General features: G+C 36.7%; 1 pseudogene; it reads right to left on the bottom strand.

Moving 5' to 3' along the window:
• Positions 1-224: 224 nt before the first annotated feature.
• LOC127560319 (60S ribosomal protein L6-like) lies at positions 225-1,722 on the bottom strand (annotated as a pseudogene).
• Between the last annotated feature and the right edge of the window lie 9,837 nt (positions 1,723-11,559).

Raw genomic sequence — 11,559 nt, 5'->3', positions numbered from 1 at the left:
TTATTGTTTAGAATATAAATGTGTGTGTAACATGTGTATATATACATACACACGCACATATACATACACACGCACATATATATATACACACATATATATATACATATAGATATATATATACACACATATATATACACGCATATATACATATATATATATATGCTATCCCAAATATTTTAATGAGTTTTTTGCAAGGCATTTAAAAGTTTGTGAGTTAAACTCCATTAGAGAGAGAATAAAAAATGCAGGCAGCCATGGAGTTGAGGAATTGCCTTGATTTTTGACAGAATCTGAGAATTCATTGTTTTCTGATCAGTGTTACACTGCTCTATAATCTTATATTTCTCTTCTTTTGTCCAAAATCTCTTCTTCAACTGAGTGGATGCCCCTCAGTTCAGCAGGATGATTTCAGAGAAGCCTGGAGAGACTTATAGGAACTGATGCTGGGTGAAATGAGCAGAACCAGGAGATCATTATACATGGCAACAGCAAGACTATAGGATGATCAATTCTGAGGGACATGGCTCTCATCAACAATGAGGTGATTTCGATTAGTTCCAATGGTTTTGTGATGAAGAGAGCCACCTGTACCCAGAAAGAGGATAGTGGGAATTGAATGTGGATCATAGCATAGTATTTTCACTCTTTTTCTTATTGTTTGCTTGTATTTTATTTTCTTTTTCTTTTTTTCCTTTTTGATCTGATTTTTCTTGTGTAGCATGATATTTGTGGGAATTGTATAGAGGAATTGCACATGTTTAACATATATTGGATCATTTCCTGATTGGGGGAAGGGGTGAGGGGTTTTGTAGGCGTGAATGTTGAAAATTATCCATATATTTATTTTGAAAATATAAAGCTATAATTAAAAAAAATACTTTAATGGAGGAAAAAGTCTCCTTCTTGGTGTTTAGATTTACAAAGCCTCTTCTTGAAGTGAACTTCAGTAAGATAATTTGGAATTTTTACACCCGAAAGATTAATCCTGGTAGAGGTGGCAATGACAAATTTCTGATGCATCTTTTGAAGAAGAACATAGCTGATATTGATAGTTGAGGTCCAGTCACAAGCCACTAGCCATCTGTTTCAGGAAAATAATTGGCTTGCCCATATGGTGGCCAGTGAACATAATCAGAACCTTACCTGGGGTGATGCTAACTCAAAGTCTCCTCTATGTTGACTGAAGAGCTTTTTGCCATGACTTAGCAGTTTTCTATACATATTCACTGTAGGATAATACCTAGGCATTTTGCACATGTTTATTACATGGATTCCTCCATTTTTATCAGCAACAACAGGCTTTGAGATAGTAGCAGGCCCCTTCTCTTTCTTTTTCCTTTTAATGTGGGATTTTGGTACAGCATATTTCCACTTGTACATGGTTTGCCAGGAATACATTGCAGGTCTTAAATAAATACTTAAGTACTTTAAGTAATTACATTAAGTAAATACTTAAGGACCAATTCCTTGGTCCAGGACTGGGTGCTGCCTACAATGCTTTCAATGCTTTCTCACCATCTTTAAAGCCAATATTTTCCTTTTTGTTCTTCTCACTTCCTTTTTCCTTTGGTTCCTTTTTTTTTTTTTGTTCGCCATCTTGAGAGAAGGGAAAGAGCTATTTAATTTTTTAAAGATACATTCTGATGATAGGGATCATTGGACAGATGGATGCAGTGGAAAAACAGTGAATTTAGCATCAGAATCAGAGGACTTGGGTTTAAGTACCAGCTCTTCAATCATTGTCCTCCATAACCTTGGTCAAGTCATTTAACATTGCCAAGCCTTGGTTGTCTCATCTATAAAATTAGGGGGTTGGACTAGAATGGTTCTAAATCTGTCATCCTGTGATGAATTCTTTATTTAATAGACCATTTATCTGGACTAAAAAGCATATATTCCATCTATACTTGCAGCTATACACATCTAACCAAATAAATGGAAAGCTGGCTATTACATAATGAGAAACCACATGAGAAAATGTTTTATGAGATTGGCATTTGCTTAAGAATAGGGAGAATTTCATGAAAAATATTATTTATGTTTCTATAGCATTTTATGGATTATAAATGCCTCCCCTACAACCACCCTGTGAAGTAGGTAATATAGATACTATCTTTATTTTTCAGATAGGGAAACTAAGGCTGGTGGATATTAAATGTCTTAATAAAAATCATGTGGATGGTTAAATGGCAGAGGCAGGATTCAAAGCCAAGTGATTTGGATGAAGCCCAAAGTTCTTCCCACTATTCCATGCTTCTGCTGATAGATAATTTCTCCAGCCCCCTGTTTAATAATCTGCATACAGTGCATTCAAAAAGTTGTCTGAGAGTAGAGAATCTTTCATGCCTTTCTGAGGCCTTACAGGTTTGGGCTGGTAGAAGCTTGAGGAGTACAGGTTGCCTTTTTGACTCAGGGATCCTTACCCTGAACACAAAATGTTTCTATCCTCCTCCCACTTAATCTTCTCTTGGAGGAATTCTGGGGAAGCCTGTTTCCTTTGGGTGTTTTCCAGCAAAACTCAGGAACTAGGCATAAATTAACAATCTGAAAGATGATAGGATTGATGTCTAGAAAGGCCATAGAGGTAAGCCAGTGCAACTTCATTTTCCAGATGAGGATGCCCAGGGTCACATATACCAAGGTCATAGTAGCAAAGTCAGGAAGTGAACTCAGGCTCTCTAACTCTGAATGTTGTCTTTCTGCATCCCCACTCCCATTACACCACACTTCTATTTTGTGAGGGAAAGAATTAGGGCAGACAGTTAGGGTCTGGAGCTGGAGGGCAAAGGATGGGAGGGTGACAGGAGTTTCAGAGAGGACAAGACAGGAAGAGACAGAAGAGGGCAACGAAGAACGATGATTCTCAAAGCTTTGGCTAATTCGTGACTTTTCCCCACTGCTGAAAGCTCTTTTAAAAGTTTCCAGCCTTTTGACATCTTTGCAATTTTTCCATGTTCCCATTGCTGTTCTTCCACCACAGATAAGAAACCCTCAAACCTTGCTCTGTGCTGGAATAATGAGGTTGGAGAAAAAAGATCTTTTTCATCTTACTACATAAAAAAATAGTCAAAGCCCAGCGGTTCAACAAATATTACTCATGTCGTTGGCAAGAAGAAAAGGAGGCTTTTGAATAAAAATAATGGAATAGGGGAACACAAGAAGCATTGTTTGCATATCAGAAAAATTAATCTACATCGGAAAGTGTGAGAGCCTGCAATTCAGAAAGCAAAGAATTAGGACAGCCCAGCTGAGAATAATTTTCTAGCCAGTTAATTTAATTGCATAAATCATTCCTTTGTTAGCAATAAAGAGATATAATTAAAATGAGATTGCTTCTAGTTCCTATTCTCTAGAAACTAAAGGAATTGATTTTGGGCAAAGCATTCTTCCAAATACCAGATCGGCAAATTACATTTACCTTTTTAGAAAAGCTAAATTATTTTGCAGTAATATCGTGGTGGGTTTAATTAATTATAGATCTGCCATATGATCTTAAAGAAATAATTTATTTAATGTCCTTAGAACAGAAGTTTGCAATCATGTGTATATCCCTTTGGTAGATGGTGTGCAGCTTTTTACAAACAGGTCAGAAGTTTAACAGGCAGCTGTCAGGAAGAATTTGAGAACGGATAACCATTGTTTGGGGTTTTCGTTAGCTATTCTTGTTTAAAATAAAAACCTCTGCTACTTAGTATTGCATAATTTAACTGAACTCATTTAGATCGGCTTTATTCTAAAATTGCCACTGGTAATTATTTGCTGTCTCTGAACCTCTGGGATTTAAAGAGCCTATAATTGTCTATTAATAGGGGGAAAATCAGATCAAAGAGGAATGCAGGAAGTCTCCCACTATAAAATCCAGGACTACTGATCAGTCAGTTGAATGTCAGAGAGAATTTTGAGCTATGACAGAGAAGAGGCTCATTTTTATGGTAATGAATTTGAAGTTTTTTTTTTTTTCCCTAATATACAAAACTCTATTGCTTGCTCTAGAATTTTGACATTATGGCATTTCTGGGGGTGGGGATGAAAATTGTGTAATGAAGAAAGTTATACTATCAGTCTTTGAAGGGTTCAGTATTAAGGGTAAGGAAAACCAGTTTCCTCTTGGTGTTGCTTTTGTCACTATCCCCACTCAAGAACCACTACCATGGAGAGCAGCCATGAGGCACCAGCGTCATACTCCCAGGATTCATTTCTATGCTAGATAAAATATGTAGTGAAGGAGGGGGGATATTTAAAGTTTCTTTTTTCTGAATTTCCATAACAGGAATTAGAGTATGAGCTAAAGTATGTCAGGGTCCTTGTAGCCAAGACCACTATCTCTAGGTTGGCTGTAAAATAGCCCTCAAAAAGAAACATATAGGTTCAAAGGTGGGACAGGTTTCATTCTGAAGCCCAAGAGCATTTAAATACTGTGTCAGGGGTATTACTGTGCTAAAGACAAGTGCTTCTACCATAGGGAGTAATGATAAAAAAAGTCTAGATCAAATACTAGATAGGCCATTTAGAATCTGATTGGGTTGGCCACCTATGTAGTCCTGAGCACATTCGCTTGAGTTGCTCTGGCTTTAAAGGCTAAAGAAATTCCCAGGCTCTTATTACAGCTGCAATTATCATGAGCTTCTATTTCAAGCTCAAGAAAGATCATTGTTTAGCTTTTCCATCTCAGCTATATAACAATGACAATGATAAATAACAATAACAACCAGCATGTATATAATGTTTTAAGGGTGACAAGGCACTTTACAGCTGTTATTTCACTTGGTCCTTACAAAAACTCTATGAAGTAAGGGCTATTGGTATCCCCATTTGACAAATGAAGACACTGAGGCAGAGAGAAGGGAAGTGATTTGCAGAGAAGTCTATCTGACTTCATTTCTAGCATGGTATGCACTATGTAACTGCCTAGTTGTTCAAACTCTACCGCTGCTTCTTGTGTTCATTGAATCATGAATGCTAGATCTGGAAAGAATCTAGAGATCATCAAATCTAATCTCTTCAATAGATGGAGACACTGAGACTTACATTAATTAAGTTTACCCAATGTCACACAGGTTTAGAAAACAGCAGAACTGGGATTTAAATCCAACTCCTCCCACTCCATGTGAAATGCTCTTTTTATTCTACCATATTGCTGAATGTAGATAATGGTCATTCATTCTACCATGTTGCTGAGTATAGTTTTGGTGACACAATTAGAATCAATTGATAGGATAAGAAAGAATGCTTTGTTTACTGTGTTGAGTAGAAGTATAGGTTGAGGGGTGGGATGGGGATTCTATCAGTTCTATTTTGTGTAAAGATCAGCCAGTCAGTATTGAGATTATCCTGTTAGCATTATTCTACATCACACTGTTTTATTTTGTCCAGAGTCATCAAATATAGTTTCTGGCGTTCTTTCATCAAATTGCTGGTACTTTCTATATTTAAATGTAGCTAATAACTGGTATAGGAGGAGCTGTCTATTAGATGAATGGAGATATAAAGGGCCATAGTATAGAAAGTTCTCTGTGTTCATGTATCCTCTTCATCCAGGATGTGTCATGCGGACACATCCAGAAAAAAATGATTACCCTTGTTACCATGTATAACAAGAATAAGGGCACCCTGTACTTATGTACCGCCTTTCTCCTGAGGGCTCAGACTGCTTACAAGGCAGCCCATCATCCATCTTCACAACTCTTCTGAGATGTAGGAAACTGGCAGATATCATTAGCCCAGATTACAGATGAGGAGCCTGAGGGCCAGGGAGATTCAATGTCAAATATTCAGCCCAAGGATTCAGAACAAAGAGAGAACATCACGAGTCAGAGTCTGTCTAACTCTTTAGCTCAAGCCTTTCTATAACCTGCATGGCACCATATACTGGAAATTTGATAATAAAATCATATCATATGAGAACCTTGGAATTTTGGAATTTTTAAGTCGACCTAAAAAGACCTATAAGTCTATGTCAATTCCCATTAACCTCCCATATTTTCACAAGGCTCATCTCTTTTATGGCTTATTTTGTAAGAGCCACATTTACTTCCCCATTAGTCCTTGCACCAGCATTAAGAAGGATGGATGTGATAATGTGTTGTAGTATCTTTTTTGTTTATTGTTTTCCTATTTTTGTCTTTTGATGGCAATCAGTATTAATAAGTGTTGCTCAGGGTCACAAAGCTAGTAAAGTTTGGAGGTCATATTTGAACTCGGGTCATCCCAACTTTAGGGATGGTGCTCTACATACTGTGCAACCTAATTGAACCATGTAGTATCATTTTGACATATATCTCAGAAGGAAATGTTTTGGAGTGGGAATCATCTGAAAATTAAAATAATTTCTACTTTTTTGTCATCTGGGAACTTAAATACTAGTTTATGTAACCATGCTATCATAAAATCATAGAAAGTTAGAATTGGAATGGATCTCATAGATTCTTTGGGAACAGAAGCAAATATTAGAAAATCTTACTCATCACTTTCAAATGCACATCAATTGGTCATAAGAGGGATTCTGCTATAGTTCATGGTACAGACTTCCCCCAAAACTCTGGGCTTATTGGGCCTTGTCCAATTACTAAGACTAATATTAAGAGGAGTCATTATTTTTCTTTGGCTCATTGACCCCACCTGGACTTACTCCAGGAATTTTTCCTAATTATAGAAATGGTAAACGTTGCCTTTAGGTTTCCCCAAGTATGCATAACAGGCTTTTAAAATACTATATAAAAGTTAAGGTACTAAATACTGGTCATGTCTGAGAAAGCCTTTGTTTGATCCTACAAGCGCACACAAAGAAAAAATTATAAGAGTCAAAGGACTCAGATATAGAAAACAGATTAAAGCATTCAATTCATTAGTTAATCCTAAAAGGAAGCTGAACTTTGACCTTCTATTTGAAAACCTCTTTTCTACAAATTCATCCATAGTTCTTCCAAGATTCTTACTACTACTCTATAACATAGACTTTTCTGAAAAGTATACAAACTTTGGAGGCTGTTAAAAGTAGAATCCTTTCCATTTAAAAAGCACATTCACTATGCTTTCTAATTAGAAAACTATACAGACAGTGTTCTTTCTTCTTTTTTTTCTATTAATTCTTTCTCAGGCTGTGTGTAAGCATATGTCTACATCACAAGTTGACGTGAAAAACTCCTTGGGAGGTAGGAGGGAAGAAATTCCTGTTGTGTTCCTGCCCTTAATACAGAAGGAAGACAAGAGAGTCCTAGAAGGAGTCCTATGGAATAAGAAAAAAAGAAAAAAAAATGGCTGAGCTTATCACGCAACTTGATTTTCTTTATGGAACCCCTAGAGAGCGAAGAATAACTCCCCAACAAGGGTCCATCTCCCTTAGTCTCAGTCAGCCATTTTGAGTTCCCTGCATACAACAAGATGCTCCTGTGTATGTCTTTATTTCATGTAGAAGTGCTATCTCTCTCTCTATCCATGTATCTATCTATACATATGTGTATACATACATACTATATAACTATATGTATATATGCAAAAATAAATATGTGTATCTTCCTGATACTGATGGATCAGCTGGTCATTTTTTGCCAATTCTAATTTAAGGAGGATGATCAGTGTAAACCCTGACTCACTACTTGTGTTCCAATAAACTTTATGAAATTACAAAATATAAGATCCAAGAAGGCCTGAAGAAGTCTTCCCTAAAACTCAATAAAATTCCCTCCTCTCTTTAGAGAGTTCACTATAAAAGACTACATATGCTAAGAGATCTGCTGAGTATATTGGATGATTTTTCTTTGTTATATAAAAAGTTTTTATTGGGAAATGACAGAGACAATGTGAAAATATTGTGGTATTTTTTTAAAAAGGATCTAAAATAGAAAAGAAACTCCAAGTCATAGAACTGGAAGATACTTTAAAGTTTATCTAATCCACTTTCCTACTATGAATGAATGAATAAAAAAAGTTAAGTGATTACCATATGCCAGGCACTGTGGGTAATCATAGTGAATATAAATACAAAAATGAGAGAATTCCTGCTTCATAGGACTTAGATTCTAATAAGGAGTGGAAAGATTTAAAAAAAGTTTGAGTCTGGGAAGTCACAGGGCTTGTGAGTTGATCCATAGGGTCTGATGGAAAGTGAAACATGTTCTGGTCTGGGGCTGAAGCTGGCTAGACATATTGGGCCAAGTGAGCTTGTGCTTGCTCTCAATCAAGACAGCTTAGCCTGGTTGAGAGTTTTAAATTTGATTGCATTAACTTCCCCAGAAATTGGGTCACAGTTTCTATTGGATCCAATTTGGAGGAGAGTCTTATGCCAGAATTCATGTCTACAAATTCTCGAGAAGCTGATATTTAGCTTCCAGCTCTTTCATAATAAATCAGGGTCCCAAATTCTCTGTGGAGCAGGGATATGTGGCTGAGAAAATTCTTAGATCTAAACCTGGAAACAATAACATAATTGACTAATTCTGTGCCTGTCAAGAATATGAAATTGTGCTTCTTATTTTAACAGCATGAGTCTTATAAACTCTTAAGTCCTTATCCCAACTCCTTCTTTCATTGACAAATTGGATTTCTCAGAGCAAAGTTTTAGAAGTAATTCTGAGGAGTCAAAGGGTTTTCTCTAATGTTATTGGCCTGAACCTCCCTTTCCTGTATGCTCTTTTCAATATAAATCACCAATAAACAATATCTCTATATCATTTAAACAATTGACATCAATTAGCTTTTACAAAAAGAATACAAAGAAGATAGAGCAATAACACAAGTACATGTGATCCCCAATACATTGGGATCACATTCTCCTCTTTATCTTATGGTTCCTAGTTACAATGAACCAAACATTTCCTAATGCAGCATAATGAAGGATAACTTCTTCCTTCTTGCCTTCTTGGCTACCTTTAATCTACTAGTATTCTGGACCAAGTAGCTTCAATGGAGATCTCATTCCTCACTAGATTTTGCTGCCTGAAAACTCTGGCAAAGGTTGCAATGATGGTTGCAATGATATTAGTCAACACTCTTTCTAACCTTTTGAAGTTCATAAAGCTACAGCTTGATCTATTCTGACTCTAACACCCTTTTACCTAAGGCAAGAAAGAACAGACATAACCTGGACAGAAACAACAGGAGAACCATGAGCTCCTGTCAGCTTGGGCACCGGAATTAGTTTTCTCTCCCCACCTGCAGGCTTACTGAAACCCTTGCCTCCTTACTTGAATGTAGCCAGATAGAAAAGAGAAAGCTCTCCATCTAGGGGTCTTTTGTATTCATGCTGATTTCCAACTCAGCAGCCAATCACTGAGGCACCTTCTTCACCAGAAGATAAGTTGAAGAAACACTCAGCAGAATACCTGCTGATGCTCTGAACACCACCTGGGGATTACTCTGGCTGGGTGTGCTATGAATACTCCAAAGCATTTTTACACAAGTATTCTTGGGGTATTCACTGTATAATCTGTTTTCTGAACTCTTTTACTTTGTATACACAGGGCTAGTGAAATATATGTCGTGATCCTGGCTGGAAGCTTTGCAAAAGGGTTTTAAAATAAGAAATGTTTACTTTTGCCCCCGTTACTCTGGCAACTCTAAAACAGACAAGAATCAGAGCACCCTCATTTGGTGTTCAGGTTCATATGTCCATAATCCTCTGAGAACCATATGTCCAAACTGTGGCCAGCAATAGAATTGTAAGGACTAGGTTTACAACAGCTATAAACTACATTAACTTGATTCTGTTTCACATGTCCCTTCTTGAGCAAGCACTAATCTTTACGACTGGGTCACAAAATACTTTGTCCAATAGGCTAGCTCTATTATATCAATTTCTCCCTCCAGGTAGTATAGGCTAATTGTCATAAAGTGAAGTAAATGATTGTGTGGGAAAAGGGGAACTGTTAGTTCAGCACATAAACACTCGAGGAAAATGTTGATTTATAATAGAAGCAGTGTCTTATACTGATAGAGTACTGGACTTGGACGAGGGAAGACCCGAATTCAAATCTTGTCTCAGACACTTAGTAAATGTGTGATCCAAGGCAAGTCAATTAAACTCACTGGGCCTTAGTTTCCTGTAAAAGAAGGGGTTGAACCCAAAGACCACTAAGTTCCTTTTCAGCAAATAAATCTCTGACTTTATTACCTTAACTGCCTTTAATCATATCTGCAGTACCATTATTGAAGATAGCATGTTAAAGACAATATGAGTTTCACTGATGATGATTGTTTAGCCTAACCATACTAGAGCAGGTAGAACTTATTATAACTATATTGAGGTACAGTGCATTTCAGACATGACAAATTGGGACTGTATTAAAGTTTTAAAGAAGCTTCCACATATCCAATATTAACAGGTTCCTTTTCTTTCCATGTCTCTTATTCCTTATGGCTCATTTCCACAGGATTCAAAGAATTAATCATGTACATGTGTATCTTAGATGCTAGCAATAACAGGGAGAAGAAGCATTAATTCCTGATACCATATAGATGATAGAATGAACAATATTTAGGTGCTAGTTATAGGAAGTTAGCACTTGACAGACTTTGCAGCAGTAATAGTAGTAGTAATTAACTATGGGCTGTTTAAAGAAGGGTTTTGATGTTAGCCATCTGGGCAATCACTATCTTTCTACCCAACACCTATACCTCTTTTGAACTCTCTATTTTCCATCTATCATCCATGTATGTATGTACATATATATGTATGTGTATATATACATGAGTATATATTTCATATCAGTTCAGAGAGCTATATCATTGAGTCATTCAGGAGGAAATGATATATGGGATATGATGAGATGAACAAAACATAGATAGAGAAGAAGGTCCAGAATACAGCCTACTCAGAATAAGAAGGCATGCCATCAACAAGGATCTAGCAAAAGATCTTAGGCTGTGAAAGAATATAAAAGAGGAAACAAAAATGTCATGAAAACCCATGGAAGAAAGCATATCTGGGAGGAGGAATTGTTCAATTGTGTCAAACAATTCAAAGAGGTCCAGGGTGATGGGATTGAGAACAAGCTCTTGGAAATGGCAATTTCACTGGAGACTTTAAAGAACAGATTCAGTTGAATGGTGGGGTTAGAAAGCAGCCTGAAAAGTGAGAAAGAGGTGAAGAAGTAAGCATTTTTAAAGGGTTCTAACCACACTCTGCTCCTGATAATGGGCTGCCCCAAATCTCTCATGCTGTAGATGACTCTATCCTGGTGGTTCACAGATCCATTTATGAGATCCTTGAAGCCTCCAATTAGGGAAGTTTCCAGGTCTACCTGATTCATTGCTAACTCCATTTCCCTCCTGAATCTGTGAATTTCTGTTAAATTTCTGTTAAAAGCCAAGATCACACAACTAATAAGTGTCTGAGACCAGGCTTGAACTCAGATCTTCCTAACTGCAGAACTAGTGTTTTATCCACTGAACTATCTACCTGCCTCCATTTTTCAAATGTATATTGGTTTTCCCATTTCTTAGCATTTCCTTGTATGTTATAAATGTGTTATATAATCTAGTCTAATCTAATGTGAATGGGAAGAGAATAAAGCATATTAATTTGAAGGAATTATCCTTTCAAGTGAAAGTTTTTTGTTTTGT

This window comes from Antechinus flavipes, chromosome 4 (genome assembly GCF_016432865.1).
Source record: "Antechinus flavipes isolate AdamAnt ecotype Samford, QLD, Australia chromosome 4, AdamAnt_v2, whole genome shotgun sequence".
Taxonomy (NCBI): domain Eukaryota; kingdom Metazoa; phylum Chordata; class Mammalia; order Dasyuromorphia; family Dasyuridae; genus Antechinus; species Antechinus flavipes.
The sequence above is the reverse complement of the archived record's forward strand: the minus strand, read 5'-3'. Positions and strand labels throughout refer to the sequence as shown.